We start from the raw sequence: 21,516 nt of genomic DNA, 5'->3' as shown, positions 1-21,516 counted from the left end.
TCAATCACAATCAGCCCAACCCTATCCCTCTCAGAATGTTCTAAATGCTTTGGTAGAAACAAAAGAGTGGCAGGGCGGCTGATCACACAAGGCAGCAGCAGCATCTAGACTGCAATGAACAGGCCAAGGCTCTAAAAATAGGGAACAGCTTAACAAAAAAAAAAGTAGCATGAACTGCTCAAGGGGAGAAAGATTCTTTTTTTCTTTTTATTCCTTTTTTTAGTTGTTTTTCTCAGGAAGCAGCAGCTAGATTGGCACTGGCAACAATAAAGCAGTGCAATGGCAGACCTGTAGCTGGCAGGGCAAGCAGTTACACAAGTGGCAGTGGCAGCAGCAGAAGAAGCAGATAGAGAAGAGGAGGAGATTTGTATTTCTTTTGTTGTTGTTGTTGTTGTTTCTGTATATAATCCCCTAGGAATTTGGGAATAAGAGAACTGTATGGATTTCCCCCCAGGGGATTACTAAGATTGGTATTAGGAGCTCTCCAGGCTCACCGGGGAGAGGGATAGTGTTAGGGGGGGGGAGGGTGAAGAACCCAACCCAAAGGGAGGTATTGGGAGTTGAATGACTTTGATCAACTAGTGAGTACCTTCCCTTTAGGAAACTATTGAAAACCCATCTATTCAAACAGATTTACCCGAACGACTTGACCTACCATAAGCAAACATAAGCAACCCATCCATTTCCGGTTCATTTTATCATTAACAACAATGGCTCAGAAATTACCTCCTACCAATCTTCTTACTCTCCATGCTGTACCCCTACCTCTTCTTCATCGCTCCCCTTCCTTACCTATCCCTATCCTTTCTCTCATACCTCTTTTATCCCATTTACCCTTGTTCATTTGTCCTACCACATACCTCCTTTGTTGATTCAGATACTACAGATTGTATTCTGTTGTTACTATGTAAGCCGCATTGAGCCTGCGATGAGCGGGAAAGCGCGGGATACAAATGTAATAAATAAATAAATAAATATAGTGGGTGGAGTTAAATGTTATAAAAGCTGTAGCATTATAGCTTACAGAGTCTTTGGTCGCCCTTATCCCTGCCAGGACCCGTAAAGAGAGAGGGTATCCAGGTCAGGCCCAATAACCCAAGGCTGAATAAAAGGTAGTTTGCACTGGAAGAGTGGTAACTGAGAGGTGAGCTCTGGGAGGGTAGAAAGGGAGCAAAGCAGGGAGAAGCCTCTTCAGAGTCAGGGGAGGCAGCTCATAGAAGTGCACCTCTGAAAGAGAAGAGGATGGACATGGAGGTCCAGTCATGAGGAGGTCCAGTGGCTGGGAAAAGCCCAGTGGGAGACATTTGCCTGAGGAAGGAACAGGAAGCTATAGCCTTGATTTTTTCTGCCAGAAAGGTTGGGTATAGGTGGACTGGACAGTATTGTAAATAGGTAAATACTAAGACCTCTACCAATAGCAAAGACTTTTGTCAATAACGTGGACTGCTGAAAAGTGAATAAGATGAAGTTTGGATATCTCCTGTTCCAGTAAAAGTTATTTGCATTTAATACAACCATTTGAGTACCGAGTATTTTGTAGAGTGGAAATGGAGTTATTTTCCCTTGTGACTAGAAGAGGAGTAAGAGGGAGAGTGGCTTAATACCCCATGACCTACTGGGATCAAGCCGGCCCCAGCTTGCGCCCAGTTCATTAAAGCAGAACTTTTGTTTGTGTCCCCGGTTCGGGTGCCCGATCTGAGAACTTAGCCTGTGCCCTGGACTTGCAATGAAGACCAGGGTTACATGTATGTAAGACTAACCGAACCCAATGAAGCAAAAACAAACCAGACAGTGGCAGAGAGAGCTAGAAGTGACACATGCAGCAGCATCAGAAGCACAGAGGGTCAGCAAAGGAGGAAAGTTTTCTTTCTTTTTATGTTTTTGCTTAAGTGGTTAACAAAATCCACTGAATCCATACCCGCAGGCTGGGCAGCAGCAAAGCCTAGGATAGGCAAGCAGTGGCATGAGTGTCAGCAGTGGCAGAAGCAAAGAGGGGCAAGGCATAGGCCCAACTATTTGGGGAGGCTAAAGGGGGCGGGGTTAGGGGTGGGGCCAGGGGTGGAGCTTCAATCCGTAATTGTCTGATAACACACAGAAAAAATAAATAAAAATAAAAGTCACAATTAATACCTTTTATTAAATTTAGATATTAGATATGTATCATATGTCAAATAATAAAGTGGTTGCTCAAAGCATATACTAACCACAATCGCTCAACTGCAAAACACTATGCACAACTTTGTGCAAAAACACACTCAGAACCTTACTGTACCATAAATATTACACTGTGCAGAACCTAATACACCAATATACCACCCATACGGAAAATGCAGACCGTCAACAATATGAAACAAGGGATCATAATATCACAATTCTTATATAGAGCCACAAAACATCCTAATTCATGTTTAATGTGGGATAAAATGCCATACATAAGTAAATAAATATAAACTTTTAATGTTGAGCACCTGATTCTCAAAGTGGACATATTCCAAACACTATAATGAAAATAAAATGATCTTTTCTACCTTTGTTGTCTGGTGACTTTGTTTTTCTGATCATGCTGGCCCAGTATCCGATTCTGCTGCTATCTGTCCTCTTAACTCAGTTTCCAGGGCTTCCTTTCCATGTATTTCTTTACTTTCTGCCTTTCTTCTTCATTTTTTGTCCTACATCCGTAAGTAAAAGCTGGGTCCTCCGCAGACTTGACTGTTCAGTGGATCCAGCTTCTGCCTATTTTCTTCATCCATGTGCAGTTTTTCTCTCTTCCTTTTTCCTCATCTCATCTCCTTTCTCACGCTTTCCTCTCCTCCATCCATGTCCAGCATTTCTTCTCTCTCCCTTCCCTCTCCTCCATCAATGTCCAGCAACTCTCCTCTCCCCTGCCCCCCCTCCAGCCATCCACACCCACCCAGCCATTCTCTTCGCTCCCCTGGCCCCCCTCCAGCCATCCATACCCACCCATTGATTGTCTCCTCTCCCCTGCCCCCCTCCAGCCATCCACACTCACCCACCCATTGATTCTCTCCTCTCCTCTCTGTTGCCGGGCAGATTTTCTAACAGGAGCTGCTCATCCAATCAGAGAGCTCTATTTGAATGCAGATTAACATACAGACACTCTAATGGGAATTTTTAGTCAAAAACACTAGCTAAACCCTTCGTTTTTGGATCAAATTTCACATTTTTGATCAGAGCCATGCCCTAACATTAAGGCTGTAAACATTTCCAACAAGTTTTACCCATAAATATGCAAATGAGAACATCCCAAAAACGGACTAATTTGCATATGACTTGAGCAAATTTGAGTAGATAGCATACCAATCCCACTTACTAGCACCTAAATTTTGAAATTAGATTTAATGCAAATACTTTTAAAACTTATTTTTAGCACTTTTAAAATTTCAGGGGTCAGTGCAAGTCTCTTTGGTATGAAGTGCTCATGTGCAGGAATTCAGCCTAGTTAAATATCTCCGTGGCAACCCAGGACACGTCCAGCCAACCCCCACACCCCCTGCTCTGCTCTCCCAGCAGGTAATCAAATTACAACTGGTTACAAAAGGCTAGAGATGGCTTTCACTGCAGCCCACTGCTATTTAAACCCCCCAGAGCAGCGGGACTGGCCGGAGAACTACTACTACTACTATTTAGCATTTCTATAGAAACAGCTGATCCATCCTGCTGTGGCTGGGGAGGCATAGCCTCCCCAAGCCTCTTATACCGGGCGCCTATGGGGCAAGGGAACAGGAGATTTTTCCCTCTTCTTATATAGATATGTGTGTCTAACAGAGCCCCCTGGAAAAAAAAGAGAGCAAGTAGCAGCAACTGAATGACAACTGGAAAAACCATAGCAAGACACTGAGGTCAAAGAGGATGGGTATATGTTGCTTTAGTGGAGCTGTATATCTGGTTATCCACCTACTTACATGGAATTGTGGAAAACTAAGCAGAGGGAGGTTTGTCTGTAGAAACACCAGGTTTTCCACCAAGTCTGATGCTAGTCATGAAGGATGTAGAGTCACAATATCTACTGTCATTGAGAATGCCAGTTCACAAGGGATGCTGGATGGTGGACAGGAAACAAAATGCTGGATGATCTTGGTCAGGTCCGGCCAGACTGCAGACTTGTGTGCTCAACATGACAATGAGTCTGTCATCATGGCCTCAGTGGATTCTGCAAGGTAGTATGTTACAGAAATTCAGGTAGTAGTCTCAGTCGCAGTAGACTGGTCTCTGCTGCTTATTACTATATCTTTGGCATGTATCAACAAATATCTTTGGCATGTATCAACAAAGATGGACTGGTGGACAAAGGTGGGATAGGAAGTGGTAGTGGCAGATTAGGCATCCGAATGACAGATGACATTTAATGTGAGCAAGTGCAAAGTGATGCATGTAGGGAAGAGGAACCCAAACTATAACTACATGATGCAAGTCTCCCCATTAGAAGTCACCGTCCAGGAAAAGGATCACTGGCACGACTTCACCTCTAATATTGTGTGCAATTCTGGCCACCACCACAATTTCCCTATGAGGAAAGGCTAATGAGACTAGGGCTCTTCAGGTTGGAAAAGAGACAGCTGAGTAGAGATATGATAGAGGTCTATAAAATACTGAGTGGAGTGAAATGGGTAGACGTGAATTACTTGTTTACTCTTTCCAAAAATACAAGGACTAGGGGGCATGCAACGAAGCTACAAAGTAGTAAATTTAAAACAAATTGGAGAAAATATTTCTTCACTCAGCATGTAATGAAACTCTGGAATTCACTGCAAGACAATATGGTAAAAGCAGTTAGCTTAGCAAGTTTTAAAAAAGAACATCAGAACATAAGCATTGCCATACTGGGACAGATCGAAAGTCCATTAAGCCCAGTATCCCATTTCTAGCAGTGACCAATCCAGGTCACAAATACCTGAGAAGATCCCAAAACAGTACAATACGTTTTATGCTGCTTATCCAAGAAATAAGCAGTGTTTTTTCTCAAGCCCATCTTAATAATGGCTTATGGACTTTTCTTTTAGGAACATATCCAAACCTTTTTTCAACCCCACTAAGCTAACTGCTTTTACCACATTCTCTGGCAACAAATTCCAGAGTTTAATTGCACTTTGAGTGAAGAAATATTTTCTACGATTTGTTTTAAATTTACTACATTGTAGCTTTGTTGCGTGCCTCCTAGTCACATTTGTCTCAAGCTCATGTGACACATTCCAGGATAGATTATGTTTTATGGACAGATTCCTGTTTTCTGACATCTCTGAGGCTATAATTGGGCCTACCAAAATATTGGATCATGCCCCAATGTGGGCTGGAGATGCGCATGGGAGGAAATGTTGAGGGTTTGAGATTCTGGAGATTCCCTTTAGAACTCTATATAGACACCATATTTGTGGAATTTATCTGGAATAAGTGGGCTGAGTATAAAACTTTTAATCACTTATTCATTCTTGTTCTGGGATACAGCAAAATTTATTCTTCAAGGCGACGTTATTCCTTACTGTAGTACAACGAAGAGACTTAGAGACTGTGCCGTACTCAGGTTGGAGCAACAGTTGGTGGACATCTGACAGTGCTGTGGAATTCTCCCCACTTCTCACAATATGGCTCAACTTTCAGTGACTCAGGTTGCTTCATCAGAAGGCAAAAAGGTCAGCTGTTTATTATCAACTTTACAAATATGGGAATAAAAACGGGAGATTAATAACCAAATTATCTAGACTAGTCCCTTCCACTGTCTTTATATGGGAGGATTAATCTGTATCGAATGGCTGTATGTCCTCCAGCATGTTGGATTTCTGCCAGGTACTTGTGACCTGGCTTGACCACTGTTGGAAACAGGATACTGGACTAGATAGACCATTGGTCTGACCCAGTATGGCTATTCTTAAGTTCCAATCTGGGTCACATGGCATGATTTACAAGTACTGAACAGGGAACTCAAAAAACGTTTTGTAGAAGGGAAGGAAACCAGTTGCTGCTTACATTATCCCTCAGTGAGCCAAATTAAAAAGAGAAGACTATTTGATTTTTCTCTTCAATATCAAGCTGTATCAATATGGAATTTCTTACCACTAGAGATTTGGGAACTCACTAATTATTGGGCTTTTCATAAATGTTTAAAAACTTTTTCTTCTCTAAATATTTAACACCTAACAATTAACTTGCTGTATTATTTATACTTTTCATTTTTATTCTTAATTCTACGGAAATACTTAACTAAGTATGGCCTATAGTTCATTTGTAATTTCCTTGTCTGTTGTTTCCAGTTTCATTCTTATTGTTATCTGCAGTGAATCAAAAAATGGTATTTGTGGAATATAACATCCATGTAACATAACATAATATAACATAACACCTAAGATTTGGATGGAGCTCCTGTATGGGAATTGGGCAATTGGTGATTTGGGTTTCCCTAATGGAAACTGAGGATTTTACTCCTTGGATCAAGGAACAGGATCTTCTTACACCTTTACACTCACATTATTTACTGCAAACATCAAGGAACCCCCTCTCACAATGATTAAAACAAAGTGTTTTGCTCAAGTCCATGCAAGCTACTTGGCAAACTCTTTTGTCTTACTGGCATAAAAATTGTAAATACTCACTTTTTACCTATCTGGGGTAATCAGAATTTTACTCCAGGCCTGGACACTTCTGTTTTTCTTAGATGGGGATGGAGTGGCTATCTACATGTTGCAGATTTTCTTTCAGAGATGGGCACTTTGAAATCTTGTACTATCATATTGCAAGCTCCAGGTGTTTTACCAGGGATATTTTTACGTTTATGTAGATGGCCCATTATGTTTCACAGTTGCTATAATTGTGCCACTGGAATATTTTATCTTCTCCCTTCATTTATCACACCTGCTGGCCATAATCTATCTGTTTCTAGTTTATTTAAATCTCTGGTTGCTCTTCCACCAAAGAAGAATTATGACACCGTAGCAGATAAATAGAACTCTGAGCTAGGTATCAGGCTCAGGGCTGATGATCTTATCAAAACACTAAAACTACTCCTATTGGTGATGCATAATGCTCTTTACAGAGGATGCCACTTTCAAACTCTGACTAGAGCCTATTTTTCACCAAAACAAGCATAATATGCAGGATGCATGAATTCCCCTCTGTGTGGTAAATGTAGCACTGGCGGCGCTCTTTATCTCATGCTTTCTGGACTGGTACTTATATACAAACATTTTAGCAACAATTGCTGTCATTTTGGGGGAACATACTCTACTTTCACACAAGGCTTATTATTTGGGAAATCAGAGCATTTGTGGCCCTCTTTCTAAAGGGAGTCATTTTCATTTACAAGAGGAGTGGCCTAGTGGTTAGAGTGGTGGACTTTGGTCATGGGGAACTGAGTTTGATTCCCACTGCAGACACAGGCAGCTCCTTGTGACTCTGGGCAAGTCACTTAACCCTCCATTGCCCCATGTAAGCCGCATTGAGCCTGCCATGAGTGGGAAAGTGCAGCATATAAAAAAAAAATGCTACTGTTGCAGGAAAAATGTATTTTACAGAACTGGAGTTCTGATCACCCACCATCCTTTTGGCAACAGCATAATGCATTCCATGCTTTAATGCTATAGGAGGCCCGTGATGCTTGTTTTACTATTAAGCACAAAAATGTTTGGCGTTATTATGGGAACCATATATACAGAGTCTTTTGCCTTGTTCATGAAGTCTGGCCCTTAATGATCTACAATTATGACTACAGTCATTTGCAGAACCACTTCTCATGTGATCATCCCAAATGGGAAGGGAGGGTGGGTTGGTGTAGGAGGGGGACTAGGGAGGGTGGAGAGGTGGGTGCTTTGGATGGATTAGGCTATTATGAGTGAAGTGGTAGATTAAGCAATCAAGTATAAAGAGATCATATTCAGAATAAGAGATAAAGTGGTATTGCATTAAAGATCATATGATGGATCGTTGTGGTATGCCTTGTTGAAGAGGCAGGTATATATAGATATAGAGATAGATACAAGTAATACGTAATTGAGGCATGAAAGGTGCACTGCTCCACATTGGTGCAATGTGCAGTGCTCTTCAACAATGTGCTTAAATTAAAAAATGAAAAACCTATCTTAGAAGCGCTGCCCAATTCATGTGAAGAGTGGTTACAGCCCAGCTTGTAGATTTGACATATGTGCGATCCCAATGGTCCCGTTTTGCTCCGCTTCTTCAGGAAACCACACCGATGACCATTTAAATTCTGGAAACAAAAAAGCAATGATTTAAAGATGACAGAACCATGAACTGAAACAATCATGCCCAAAAAAAGATGAAAAGAAACTGTAGTCTCACTGGAGCTCACTGGAGGGTAGAGTTCCCACTGCCCCACATCTGGCAAACGGCGGGGCAGGGTGGACAGCTATCTATAGAACCATCCATTTGGCTCATACCCAATCAAAATCGCTACGTCATCCTCAGCTGATAATGAGATGACCAATCCCCATTAATCAGGAAAAATACAGTGCCAAAAGTAAAAAATGAAAATCAAAACTGAAAAAATGAAAAAATTAACAAACTACAAGAATGCGGCCCAGTGCATAGTGGAATTTAATCCACGAGGTTCCAAAGATTGTAGGCGATAGATCCAGCACTGTTCAATTTGCAAAAGCCTCTTGCTGTGATCTCTTCCATGTATGTGGTACGCAACACTGTCAATCACCCAGCACTTTAGCATATCAAACCTGTGCTGCAGTGGGATACTAAAGGTGCCCCCAGCTTTTGGTTAGATACACAAGACTTATGTTCACTCAAACATACATTTAATCTCCTTTCAGTCTTGCCCACATGTAGTTTCCTACATGGACATTGAAGGACGTATACCACATAATCAGATCTACATGTGGTCTGATGTCTTAACTTATATGTCTTGTCGTCCACCAGGTTAAGAAATTCAGTGCATTCAAGAGCCATAGTGCATTAAGAGCAGGACCCACATTGCCTATGGCCACCACTTTCATGGGAGATTCTTCTGACCACATTTACACATTTACAGTACCTTGTAAAAGTCTTCACACACTATTTAATTATCACATTTTTCTGTCTGAAAACATAATTAACATGCATTAAAATAGGAGTTTGTTTTACCAATCCACATAACATACTCAATGTAAAAGGGAACGTAAACCATAAAATATATTTGAGTTACACATTTTTTTTGGCAAAATTCTATTCCTTTTTACATTAGAAATTGTTTTGCTTTTCTTGTTTGACATCGTAGTTGTGAGGAAGTCATCCAACTGGATACCACCAGGTCTGACTAATGCAAGTGTTCAAGCCTGCCAAAATAATGCTCAATTTCCAGTTACTGATGATACACACAAGGATGTGAAAAATCAGTAATTTTGAGATAAGTGCTTGCTTAGACATAAAATGTTGTCTTCATATTTACAAAGACATTTTATCGAAAATTGAAAGCAATTTACACAAAATAGTTGGCAGGTGATTTTGTTCTACTTCAACAATGTAAACCCACGGCCAGTGAAGAAAAGAGGTTCAGTACACTGTACAATATATCCCATATACATGCACTTTGGGATCCAAGAGGATCTAAAGTATAATATATAATAATAATAAAGAAAAGAGGGCCAATACATGACTATTATAAGCGAACTCAGGTTATACCAAGCCATGTTATATCGGGTCTAGAATATACTTCAAATGGCATCCATGTGCAAATAGAATTTTTGATTATAGTGTTTCAAGCATATGTTGATTACCCATTTGTGTTGGTTCATTTGACATATTTTGTTTGGGATTTCAACTTCTTTTGCATTCTTGGAGATAATTCTATAATTTGGTGTCTTGAATTAGGTGCCACAGTAAGGTTTGATGATTCCATAATGGCACTTAGGTATGCCTAAGACATTATAGAATACTAGCGTAAACCCAATTCAATGTACTAAAAGTTAGGCTCACTCACCTACACCAGGTTAATGACTCATATAATAGTATTCTATAAGTTGCGAGTATTGCTTGGTGCTTCACCCATGGCCTGCCCATGCTCCTCCGATGTGTACACTCCCCTCACAGTCACGTACCATTATGAAGCACTTATGCACTCCTTTAGAAAATAGCGAATAGTGCATTTTGGCGTTTATCTGCCAATTAGGGCAGCACTTGTATATGTGAGGCACGTGTAAATGCATGCACTCATATATAGATTTGTTTTTTATAGTCCATTGTGTATCCTACCAGACAGGCACATCTGGGTGTTAGTTCTATCAAACAACCAAGCTGATTGGATGCCTGTGCTATCACTAGGATTTCTAACATTTCATACTCACCACTTTGTCCTATACTCTTGAAGCGCCAATATCCACTGTTGATTCAGGTGTATATAAGAACAAAACATATGCCATATTGCATCAGACAAAAAAAATCCATCAAACCCTGCATCCTATCTGTAACAGCGGCCAATCCAGGTCACAATTACCCAGCAGAATGCCAAGAGGTAGATCCATTCCAACTGCTCATATTCAAAAATAAGCAGTGATTTTCCAAAGACTTTTCCATAAATTTAATAGCTTAATTGTACAATAAGGGGCTCATTTTCAAAGAACTTAGACTTACAAAGTACTATAGGTTACTACCCCCCTGATATCCAGCACTATTTAACTGGCAAAAATGGCTGCTGACTAGCCAAATAGCACTTAACCAGCTATCTGCCAATATTCAGTGGGTGATAACTGGTTATCCCGTGCTGAATATCCCCAGTTAGCAACTAACAGATATCTGGTTATATCACCTAATATAAATAGCTGTTTGCCGATTTTAGATGCGGGTTCCATGGCCATTTTTGGCCCCTTGAAAACCTGATATATCTTTGGCCAGTTTAAAGATAACCAGCTCAGTCTGATTATCAACATATCTGGTTATCTTTTTTTTAATTTAAATTTATTTATTAATTTTATTTTACAAGTTAACATCCACTTGCAAAGGAAAAAACAGATCCAACCGTGCTAAAATACATAGCAGTAATATACATCGCTATCCATTCAAAGAAAACACTTTATATCTTCCTTAGACCTCAATTATGTGGTTAAAGGGGGGCGACAGGTATTTAAATGGAGAAATTAACCTCAATATTTAAAATAAATCAGCTTAACCTGGAACCATAACTATTATTCTTTAGTTGGTAAAGTTGTTTCTATATTACGTTTACTTAGGTTCTTCAAGTCCAAGAATGTCCGTAGCTGTGATGGGTCATAAAACACATATTTAGTTCCTTGAAAATTGATCCTACACTTACATGGATATGCTAACATATATGTCACCCCTAAGGCTTTAGTCTCATTTCTTAAATCCAAAAATTGTTTCCTCCTCTCTTGTGTTGCTTTCACAACGTCAGGATAAACCCAAACTTTTTGTCCATGAAACATTTTTGATGAATTTTTAAAATAAAGCTTCAAAACCTGATTTAAATTTTGTTCAAAAACAAATTGAACAATTAAAGTACCACGATTAGTTATTTCAACATCCGATTCTTCTAAGAATGCAGTTAAATTCTGAGGCTCTTGCTTTTCTCCTTGTACCTTCTTTACAGAATCTTTTAAAGGCAAATAATACATCTTATTACATGGGGGCATATTAGAAGAATCTATCTGTAAAATTTCCTGAAGGTACATTCTAAATAAATCGCTTGGTTTTAATAATGATGAAATGGGAAAATTCAGGAACCTCAAGTTTAAACGACGATTATAGTTCTCCATTTGTTGTATCTGGTTATCTTTAAATCGGCCAAAAATAAACTGGATATTCAATGCCAGATACTGGAAAAGGCCCAGCATTGAATATCCAGTTTCAGCTCCGAAGACAGGAGTTAGCTGGTTTAACTCCCGTGGTCCAAAACTGGTCTTTTATGTAATTTTGTGAGTCTAAGGGCCCTGTTTACTAAGGTGTGCTAGTGTTGTGCTAAAAATTCCTATGGGTGTCTCTAGCATTAGCACGTGCTAAAAATACTAGCGTGCCTATAGAGCAGCTTAGTAAACAGGGCCCTAAGTGCTTTGAAAATATGCTTCCATGTGAAAAAAATATTTGGGGGTGATTATTGAGCCACCATAGTCAGCATGTTTATTTTAAATTATGGCTGTAGAACTAAATAAATATTCAGATATTCAGCATCATCCAGTCATTGGCAGGCACTGAATATCTAGATAAAATGGTCAGCAGCAAAACGTTTCCAGATAGTGGCAACATTCAGCTTGCTAAATAGCTGTTCTAAATTATCCATATAAGTTATCTATCCTAAGTTATCCAAATAGCAGACTAAATATTGCCACTGTCTAGATAAGTTCCAGGACTGCCCTGGCTCCACCCATGCTTCATCCTGGCTCTAGCTGCATAGTCGAACATCAATAACTAAGTAAGTTTCCAGATCCACAGTCACTCCATCTGTCATCACACAATGTAATGTAAATAATAATTATCCAAAAATGTGGAGAAAATAGATCTCAGTGAATTACTCCTGCTCCTTACAAACATATAGAGACAGGGCTAACAACCACCGCTGGCCAAAAAGCCTCCACATAATACACAGTAGCAGATTGAGTGAAAACTATGGTCTGTAAAACAGGAGTAATTCATAAGGCTGCAGATCAGTCACCAGAAATTCCTCTGCAGACTCTCAAACAGTACCCTTTGACAGGGAAACCCTGTTTCACATTGCTGCATCAGGGGAAGGACTCCTGTGAATCATCCTCCATGCACTTCAAAATGGCGATCAGGCTACAATTATGCCAACTTCTCTTTCATACAGATACAAAACTCCGCCTACACAGATGTGTAGTAGTAGTATGTCCAATGGCAGTGTAGAAAAATGCTGCCCATTCGATATGTACATTCAGTCCCTGACGTTCCACAGAATTGAAATAATAAATCCATTTTTGCTCACGCTGTCACAGATGGCGATTGAAATCACCCCTTCTATCTGCATAGTGCCAAGGCAGTGTATAAAAATATTCAGCGGCATCATGCAGATAGTGCCTCTGAATATCCTGGTCAGCAGCTCTTATCCAGATGGCAAGTGTTGTGATTTGGATAAGTACTTTTAAATATTGATCCCTTTAATTTTTTTTGTAATGTACTATCAATTAGTTTCACAGAGTGCCCCTCATCTTTGAAAGGGTAAACAAATGTTTCTTATATATCTGTTCCTCCCCACTCATGAGTTTAAGTCACTGTGAATGTGTACATATACAATAGGAAGCTTATTTTCAAAGCATTTGGATGTCTCAAAATGCCCAAATGGATGTCCATGTGCTTGAAAGACCCAAATCCCAATTTTGCAAAGGTAGAAAAGTGACATCCAACACTGAAGTACATCCAAATAGCAAGAGTGTGTGTTGTGGGCATGTTTTGGGTGGGACTAGGGAGGGCTCAAAATCAGGACATCCAACAGCGATTATCACATGGAAGAAATGTCCAAGCATAAAAAAAAGGATGTTGTAAATTAGACCTGTTTCATTCACATCCAGAGCACTAAAAGGTGTTCTGATTGAGCAGCTGAATGGTCGAGGGATTAAGACATGACACCTCCTTAATCTCTCAGTGGTGCTGTCCCCTCCCTCTTCCCTGAAAGTGAAACTGAAAGGAGATACCAGGGTCTATGACAATTTTAGGTATTGAGGGCATTCTTAGCAAAGCGAAAAACAAGTCTGAAGAGTAGGCTAGTGGTTAATGCAGTAAATTTAAACCAAGGGACCCAGGTTCAAATATCACTTTGGGTTTTTTATTATTATTGTGAGCCCTCGAGGAACAGAAAAATATTTACTGTACCTAAATATATAAGCCACCTGCAAGACTGAAGGCTATTGAAGTGGTATACATTCAGGTACAGTATGTACTTTTCTGTTTCTGCTCACAATTACAAAATAAAGGAGTTAAAGTGGAATTTGAACCTGGATCCCTTAATTCAAAGTCCAATGCACAAACCACTAGACTGCAGGAAAGTCTGTGTGGCCATTCTTCTATGGATGCTGCCAGATAGATGTCCTTGTCCCTGCTTTTTTGCTGTTCATATGTTGGACGTTCCAGTTTGTAAAATGGCTATTCGTGCTGGATGTCCTCAGCACAGGGACATCCATCTCACATATTTATTCTGACATATTCCTGCTGAAAATTACATTTATGTATTTTACAATTTTCTATTCCACCTAAAATATAAGTAGATTAAATATTACATACACAAATACATGTCAGATGGACAGCCATTTTGGATGTTTATTTATTTAGATTTTGCTCACACCTTTTTCAGTAGTAGCTCAAGGTGAGTTACATTCAGGTACTCTGGATATTTCTGTGTCCCAGGAGGGCTCACAATCTAAGTTTGTGCCTGAGGCAATGGAGTGTTAAGTGACTTGCCCAAGATCACAAGGAGCAGTAGTGGGATTTAAACCAGCCACCTCTGGATTGCAAGACCAGTGCTCTAACCACTAGGCCACTCCTCCAGATCTGGATGTCTTTATTTTTGACTTGAATGTCCTTTTGAAAATGTCCCTCCACACCTCTAACTCATCATTTCTGCTATGGGTTTTCTGTGCTTACCCATGCTCCCTTAAACTCTATTACGGTTGTAACCCGAGTCTCGCACTCGCTCACCAGCATCCTGGGCACCAACTAGCTTTCAAGGTCAGACACCCTCAATCTAGATAATAAAAGTTAATAGTTTTTGCAAAAGCAGTGTTTCTTTATACACACTGAGCTGGGTGAAGGCCAGGGCCAGACAAAAAAAAACCAGAAGGCCGTAGGGTTTTGAGCTGGGACTTTATTTCTCTTTACTCTCCTCTTTCTCTTTTACCAGTCTGGAAGTAAATAAATTCTCACTCTCATGCAAAGAAAAGACTTCAGTCCAGTTATGCACAATAACCAACTTTACTGAATATTCTGCAACTGGCAGTTCAATTCCTCTTTGAAATAAACAATGAATTTATAATCCAACTTAATATCAGATGCAAACTATAAATCCAGAGCAAATTTAGGGATATGATGTATCATCTTAATTGCAATTAATAATCCTACAGTATTTATATATTTACAGCTCCTCCTCTCCATCACCCATCCCTTCAGGCTGCATAATTCAAGGCTGTGCTTGTAGTGTTGGTTGTCACAAGCAAACTCCTGCAGGATCAGACCTCCCTATTTGTCGTTACTTCCAGAGATGCATTTCCCTGAGCTACACCCTCTGGTCTTGAACAGGCTCTTCCCTGTTTCTGCTTTTAGCTTGGGTTCCCCTTTACCAATCTAGAGCACTCCACTCTTCCAGTTACTGCCTTTGGCTGACAATAACTCCCACTTCAGATCAACCCAGGTTATTATGGCCTTTCCAGGAACCCCCTCTCCTCATAGGCCCTGACGTGGGTAGAGACAAACAAGGACATTCATGCAAATCCCAACACTAACATTTATTAACTCTAACTCCTCCTCCACTGTCATTCAACACCTAGAAACTTTTCCCCATGTAACTTACTTAGGAACTCACCCCCTTGGGCTAGATCTTTACCACCTACAACCTCAGAACCTTCCCCTCAGAAACTCTGGAGAGTTCACTTGTGATCCTTAACAATCCCCATTACAATGGGGGATTACACTATTTTAGCTTCCTTCACCCATCCTGGAAGGGAATTCTATACTTCCAGCACTCCATGAAAATTATTTCCTGATAGCTCTCCTCCGTCTATCCCCTCAGAACTTTATATCATGATCCCTTGTTCCAGAATATCATTTTCCTTGAAATAAGTTTGTTTGCATGTGAGACTTCTTGGACTCTGGAAAGTCTTTAGGATACTAAAAAGTGCTTGCAACAATACATACGGTTCAGCTTGAGCCTCTTCTTCCTGGCCCGTGTCCAAGGACAAACTGCCTCTGGTTTGCTTAATCCTTAGGATTAAGGTATTGTTTCAACCTTAAAAGCTGTTCTTCTCAAAATTAATACTTCTGTACCTTGTTTCTTTTCTTGGCGTCAATACTCATGTTCTTATCTTTCCTTCACTAGCATGCTCTGGACGGCTTGGCTGGATTTCTTAAAGGCATTCAAATTGGAAGTGGAGCTTGTAGGTACAATTCAGACTCTCCTTCTTCCTAGAATTCTGCCTTAGAATAAAATTCTGCCCAGAAGATAAACTGATTTATATTCTGACCTGTAGATTTGGTACCTCAAGGTTTCTTAAGCTTTCTCCTTTATGGAGCTTGGTTGATGTATCTCCTGCAATTCCCCAAAATATATTTCAAGTGTTTCTCTTTCCCTGTCTTTTCTTTGTATACAACATATACATATTCATAGTCCTAAATATTTAGATCAAGGATGGATGGATGTACATTTAGGCTCAATGGTCATGCTGGGGCCTAGTTGTATATACTGGTGAAAAGGTCAATGAAGGTTCCTCTAAAGGATTACTGAAATAGTGTCTGCCACTGCTGGTAATGGAGCTGTGCTTGTGAATATCTAGGTGCTGGAAAGCTGTTCCTTACAATTTGAGGAAAAGAGAGATTGTGGTTTAAACTGATATGTTCTATGTCTATTTCATAGTAAGATAAGTGGTAGAGTGGGTTAAAAGGGTATTTAAACATTAAGGTAGGTAAAAGCTCTTTAATAAAAAGAAAATTAAGCAGCAGGCTGAGTACAAGCTCTCTAGTCTATTATAGAAAGAGGTAAGCAGTAGAGTAGGTATTTTAATATAACAGATGTTGATTGGGGTATCCCTATTGTGGGGTCTTTTAGAAGCAGGGAGATCCTGAAATCTCTACAGGGGGGAACTGTTCCAGCAGTTTGTAATGGTTCTCATGTGGGATGGGGCCTTTCTGGATTTAGTGCTTACTAATGGGGACAATGTTTCTGAAATTATAGTAGGTGATCATCTGGCATTCAGTGATCACCAGATAGTATGGTTTAATATTAAGATAGGTGTGGAGAGAGTTCCTTCAAAGGTGAAGGTCCTAGACTTCAAAAACACTAACTGTATTCAGTTGGAGGATAACCTCAAGGAATTGCTGTCTGGATGGGAACATTTGGAAGAAGTTGGAAAGCATTGGGCAGAACTGAAAGGAGCTATTGTAAGGGCAACAAACTGTTTTGTAAAGAATGTAAATAAAAGTAAGAGAAAAAGGATGCCACTTTGGTTCTCAAAAGTAGTAGCTGAAAATGTACAGAAAAAGAGGTTAGCCTTTATAAACTACAAAAGATCACAGAAAGAGGAAGACAGGTGACAATATCTGGAAAAGCTAAGAGAAACTGATAGAGTAGTCAGGAAAGCAAGATGCAAATTGAAGAAAAAATAGCCAATATGGTAAAATGAGGGGACAAAGACTTTTTTTTAATATGCTAGTGATAAGAGCAGAGGCGTAGCCAGACACCCAATTTTGGATGGGCCTTGGCCCAAGATGGGTGGGCAGAATTCCACATTGTCCCACAAATGATTTGGTCTCTCCCTCTCTCGCCTGCATGCCATATGGTCTCTCAACCCCCCACCCCCCTCATACCTTTAAAATAGCAGATTTTCAACGGCAGTGAGTAGCAACTAAATACACACTGCTCATGTTGGCCCCACAGCCTATCCTCTGATGCAACTTCCTGTTTCCACATAGGCGGAAATACATCAGAGGGAAGGCTGTGGTGCCGGTGCATACAGTTTGCATCAGTTGCTGCTCACTGCAGATGAAGATCTGCTATTTACAAGGTATGCAGGAGGGACAGTTGGGAGTTTTCGGATGATGGGGTTTGGGGATCCCTGCCAGCCACATCATAGGTGTGTTGCTACTGGGTGGGCCTGAGCCCAAAGTGAGTGGGCTTGGCCCACCCTTGGCTACGCCACTGGATAAGAGGAAGTGCAAAAGTGGCATAGTGAAACTCAAAGTTGATGGTGAGGAATATTTAGAAGCTGATAAAGCTAAAGCAGAATTCCTTTAGAAATATTTCTGTTCTGTGTTCACAGCTGAAGGACTGGGAGCAGGACTGCAGAAGACAAAACCCAATTAGGAATGGAGTGGTGATAGTCCCTGAACAATTTTCACAGGACTGTGTTCATGAGGAGCCGGCCAAACTAAAGCTGGACAAAGTGATGGGGTTGGATGGCATACATCCGAGGGTTCTGAAGGAACTCAGGGAAGTTTTAGTTGCTTTACTGGCTGACCTTTTCAATGTTTCTCTAGATTTGAGAATTGTCCTGGAAGACTGGAGAACAGCAGATGTGGCCCCTCTCCACAAAAACAGAAGTAAGGAAGAGGTTGAGAACAGGCCCGTAAGTCTGACTTCTGTGGCAGGTAAATTAATGGAAACACTTTAAAACAGAGAATAGTAAAGTTTTTGGAATCCAGTGGATTACAGGACCCTACATGGTTTCACTAGAAACAGGTTTTGTCAGACAAAACTATTAATTTCTTTGACAAGTTGCGTAGAGAGTTGGATCAAAGGAGAATGCTAGATGTGGTGTATTTAGATTTTAGCAAAGCCTTTGACACAGTTCTGCATAGATGGCTAATAAATACACTGATGGGCTCATTTTCGAAAGAGAAGGGTGCCCATCTTTCAACACAAATCGGGAGATGGGTGTCCTTCTCCCAGAGTCGCCCAAATCGGCATAATTGAAAGCCAATTTGGGCGCCCTCAACTGCTTTCTGTCATGGGGACGACCAAAGTTCCCGGGAGCGTGTTGGAAGCGTTGCAAAGGCGGGACTGAGGTATGCTTAACACATGGGTGTACTTGGCCGATAATGGAAAAAAGAAGGGCATCCCTGACACATACTTGGCTGACTTTACTTGGCCCTTTTCTTTTACGACCAAGCCACAAAATGTGCCCTAAATGACCAGAGGACCACTGGAGGGAATCGTGGATGACCTCTCCCTACTCCCCCAGTGGTCACTAACCCCCTCCCACCCTAAAAAAAAAATTAAAATATTTTCCCAGCCTCTATGCCAGCCTCAAATATCATACCCAGCTCCATGACAGCAGTATGCAGGTCTCTGGAGCAGTTTTAGTGGGTACTGCAGTGCACTTCAGGCAGGCAGACCCAGGCCCCCCCCCCCCCACCTGTTAAAGTTCTGGTGGTAAATGTGAGCCCTCCAAAACTCATCACACCCATATCTAGGTACCCCCTTCATCCCTAAGGATTATGGTAGTGGTGTACAGTTGTGGGGAGTGGGTTTTTGGGGGGACTCAGTACTCATCACACCCACATCTAGGTGCCCCCTTCATCCCTAAGGACTATGGTAGTGGTGTACAGTTGTGGGGAGTGGGTTTTTGGGGGGGACTCAGTACACAAGGTAAGGGAGCTATGCACCTGGGAGCTTTTTCTGAAGTCCACTGCAGTGCCCCCTAGGGTGCCTGGTTGGTGTCCTGGCATGTGAGGGGGGCCAGTGTACTACGAATGCTGACTCCTCCCATGACCAAAGGACTTGGCTTTGGTCGTTTCAGAGATGGGCGTCCTCAGTTTCCATTATCGCTGAAATTCGGGAACGACCATCTCTAGTGAAGACCATCTCTAAGATTGACCTAAATGTGGAGATTTGGGCATCCCCAACTGTATTATCGAAACGAAAGATGGACGCCCATCTTGTTTTGATAATACGGGTTTCCACGCCCCTTCGTGGGGACGTCCTGCGAGGAAGCCCTAAGGAAAACTTGGGCATCCTGTTCGATTATGCCCCTCTGAGTGTCCTTGGTGTGGGCCCTAAAGTGACTGACTGGGTTAGAAACCGGGTGCATGAAAGGCAAGAGGGTTCCCGGAGGTGCGAAGGCAGTAGAACGAGAGGACATGAAATGAGATTGAAGGGGGCAGACTCAAGAAAAATGTCAGGAAGTATTTTTTCACGGAGAGAGTACTGGATGCTTGGAATGCCCTCCTGCGGGAGGTGGTGGAAATGAAAACGGTAACAGAATTCAAACACGCGTGGGATAAACATAAAGGAATCCTATTCAGAAGGAATGGATCCTAAGGAGCTTAGCCGAGATTGGGTTTCAGAGCCAGCCGGTGGTGGGAGGTGAGGATAGTGCTGGGCAGACTTATACGGTCTGTGCCCTGAAGAGGACAGGTACAAATCAAAGTAGGGTATACACAAAAAGTAACACATATGAGTTTGTCTTGTTGGGCAGACTGGATGGACCATGCAGGTCTTTTTCTGCCGTCATTTACTATGTTACTATGTAATGGTACATGGAACTCATTCTGAGGAAAAGGATGTTACCAATGGTGTGCAGTGTTCCCTATAAGGTGAGTGCATGAGCAGTCACTCATACAAATTGGGAGCATCGCTCACTTAAGATCAATGTGCGCTCACTTCAGAGGGTAAAAGTTTTGTTCCCGCAGTAAAGAAATCCTTTCCTTCCTTCTTATCTTCTTCCCCGCAGGTCTCACTTACAGGATCCTGCAGCGATTCACAGTAAGAGATTGTCTCCATAGCCTTCCTTCTGCCACGTTCCACTCTCTACTGCAACTTTCTGTTTAGTGTCAAACAGGAAGTTGCAGTAGAGAGGGTGAAATGTGGCAGAAGGAAAGCCATAGAGGCTATCTCTTACCGTGACTTTTTGCCGGCTGCAAGAACCCAAGGAAGTTGAATAGAAACAGGAGGCGAGCTGCTGCATCCATGTTGTCATTCTTTATTGCTGGTAGCATTTTTATTTAATCTCACTTATATTTTTAAACATGCCAGTTTGTGCAGCATACGGATGTACACAAAGGAAGTATAATAATGGAATAACTTTTCATAGGTAGAGGTAGAGTAGTAATTTGTTATAAATCATAATCAGTGTGTCATTTGGATATTACTGAATTCTATTATTCTGTATCACTGTATTTCCAGTTTTGGCAAAGTATACGTCATGACAAGGACAAAATATAAGAAAACCAGTGAACTGCATTAGGGGCTTATAGCCCATTTAAACAAATGAGAGATTCTGCATGAAAAAATAGATTTGTTTTTATTATTATGACTTATGAAAACCATTTGTCCCTGAAACATGCTCAAAACAGAATAATCCATTTGTACAAAAGAGATGAGATGAAGATTTATTTATTTATTTGCTGCATTTGTATCCCACATTTTCCCACCTATTTGCAGGCTCAATGTGGCTTACAATATGTTACAACAACATTCACATTAATGGAATAAGAATTTCAGAATACAGAGGTGATTCCATGTGCCCCAATGAAAGAAGAGTTTAATTTTACTTCCAATCTTTATAACACCAGGCTTCCCAAGGCAGATTACAACAACAGTTAAGATGAAGCCATCAGTAAACAGGATATCCTCACTGAAATTTGGCCATGTATTACTGTTTGAAGCTGTTTGAGTGATATTCAGTTTTTATTTCATGATATTTATATCTACATGTAGGAAGCTTTCAAATAAATTAAAAAGCTGTCAAATAAGTTTTTAAAAATATCATTTGTCCTCCACCTTTTAAGGCACTGCCTATCCAACTAGAAGAGCTTTTGACTTTTTACAGATGGACCATGCAGATAGCTTGTGGAAGACTCCCCCCCCCCCCCCCCCCCCTCTTTTTTGGCTGTCAG

This window comes from Microcaecilia unicolor, chromosome 1 (genome assembly GCF_901765095.1).
Source record: "Microcaecilia unicolor chromosome 1, aMicUni1.1, whole genome shotgun sequence".
NCBI lineage: Eukaryota > Metazoa > Chordata > Amphibia > Gymnophiona > Siphonopidae > Microcaecilia > Microcaecilia unicolor.
The sequence above is the reverse complement of the archived record's forward strand: the minus strand, read 5'-3'. Positions refer to the sequence as shown.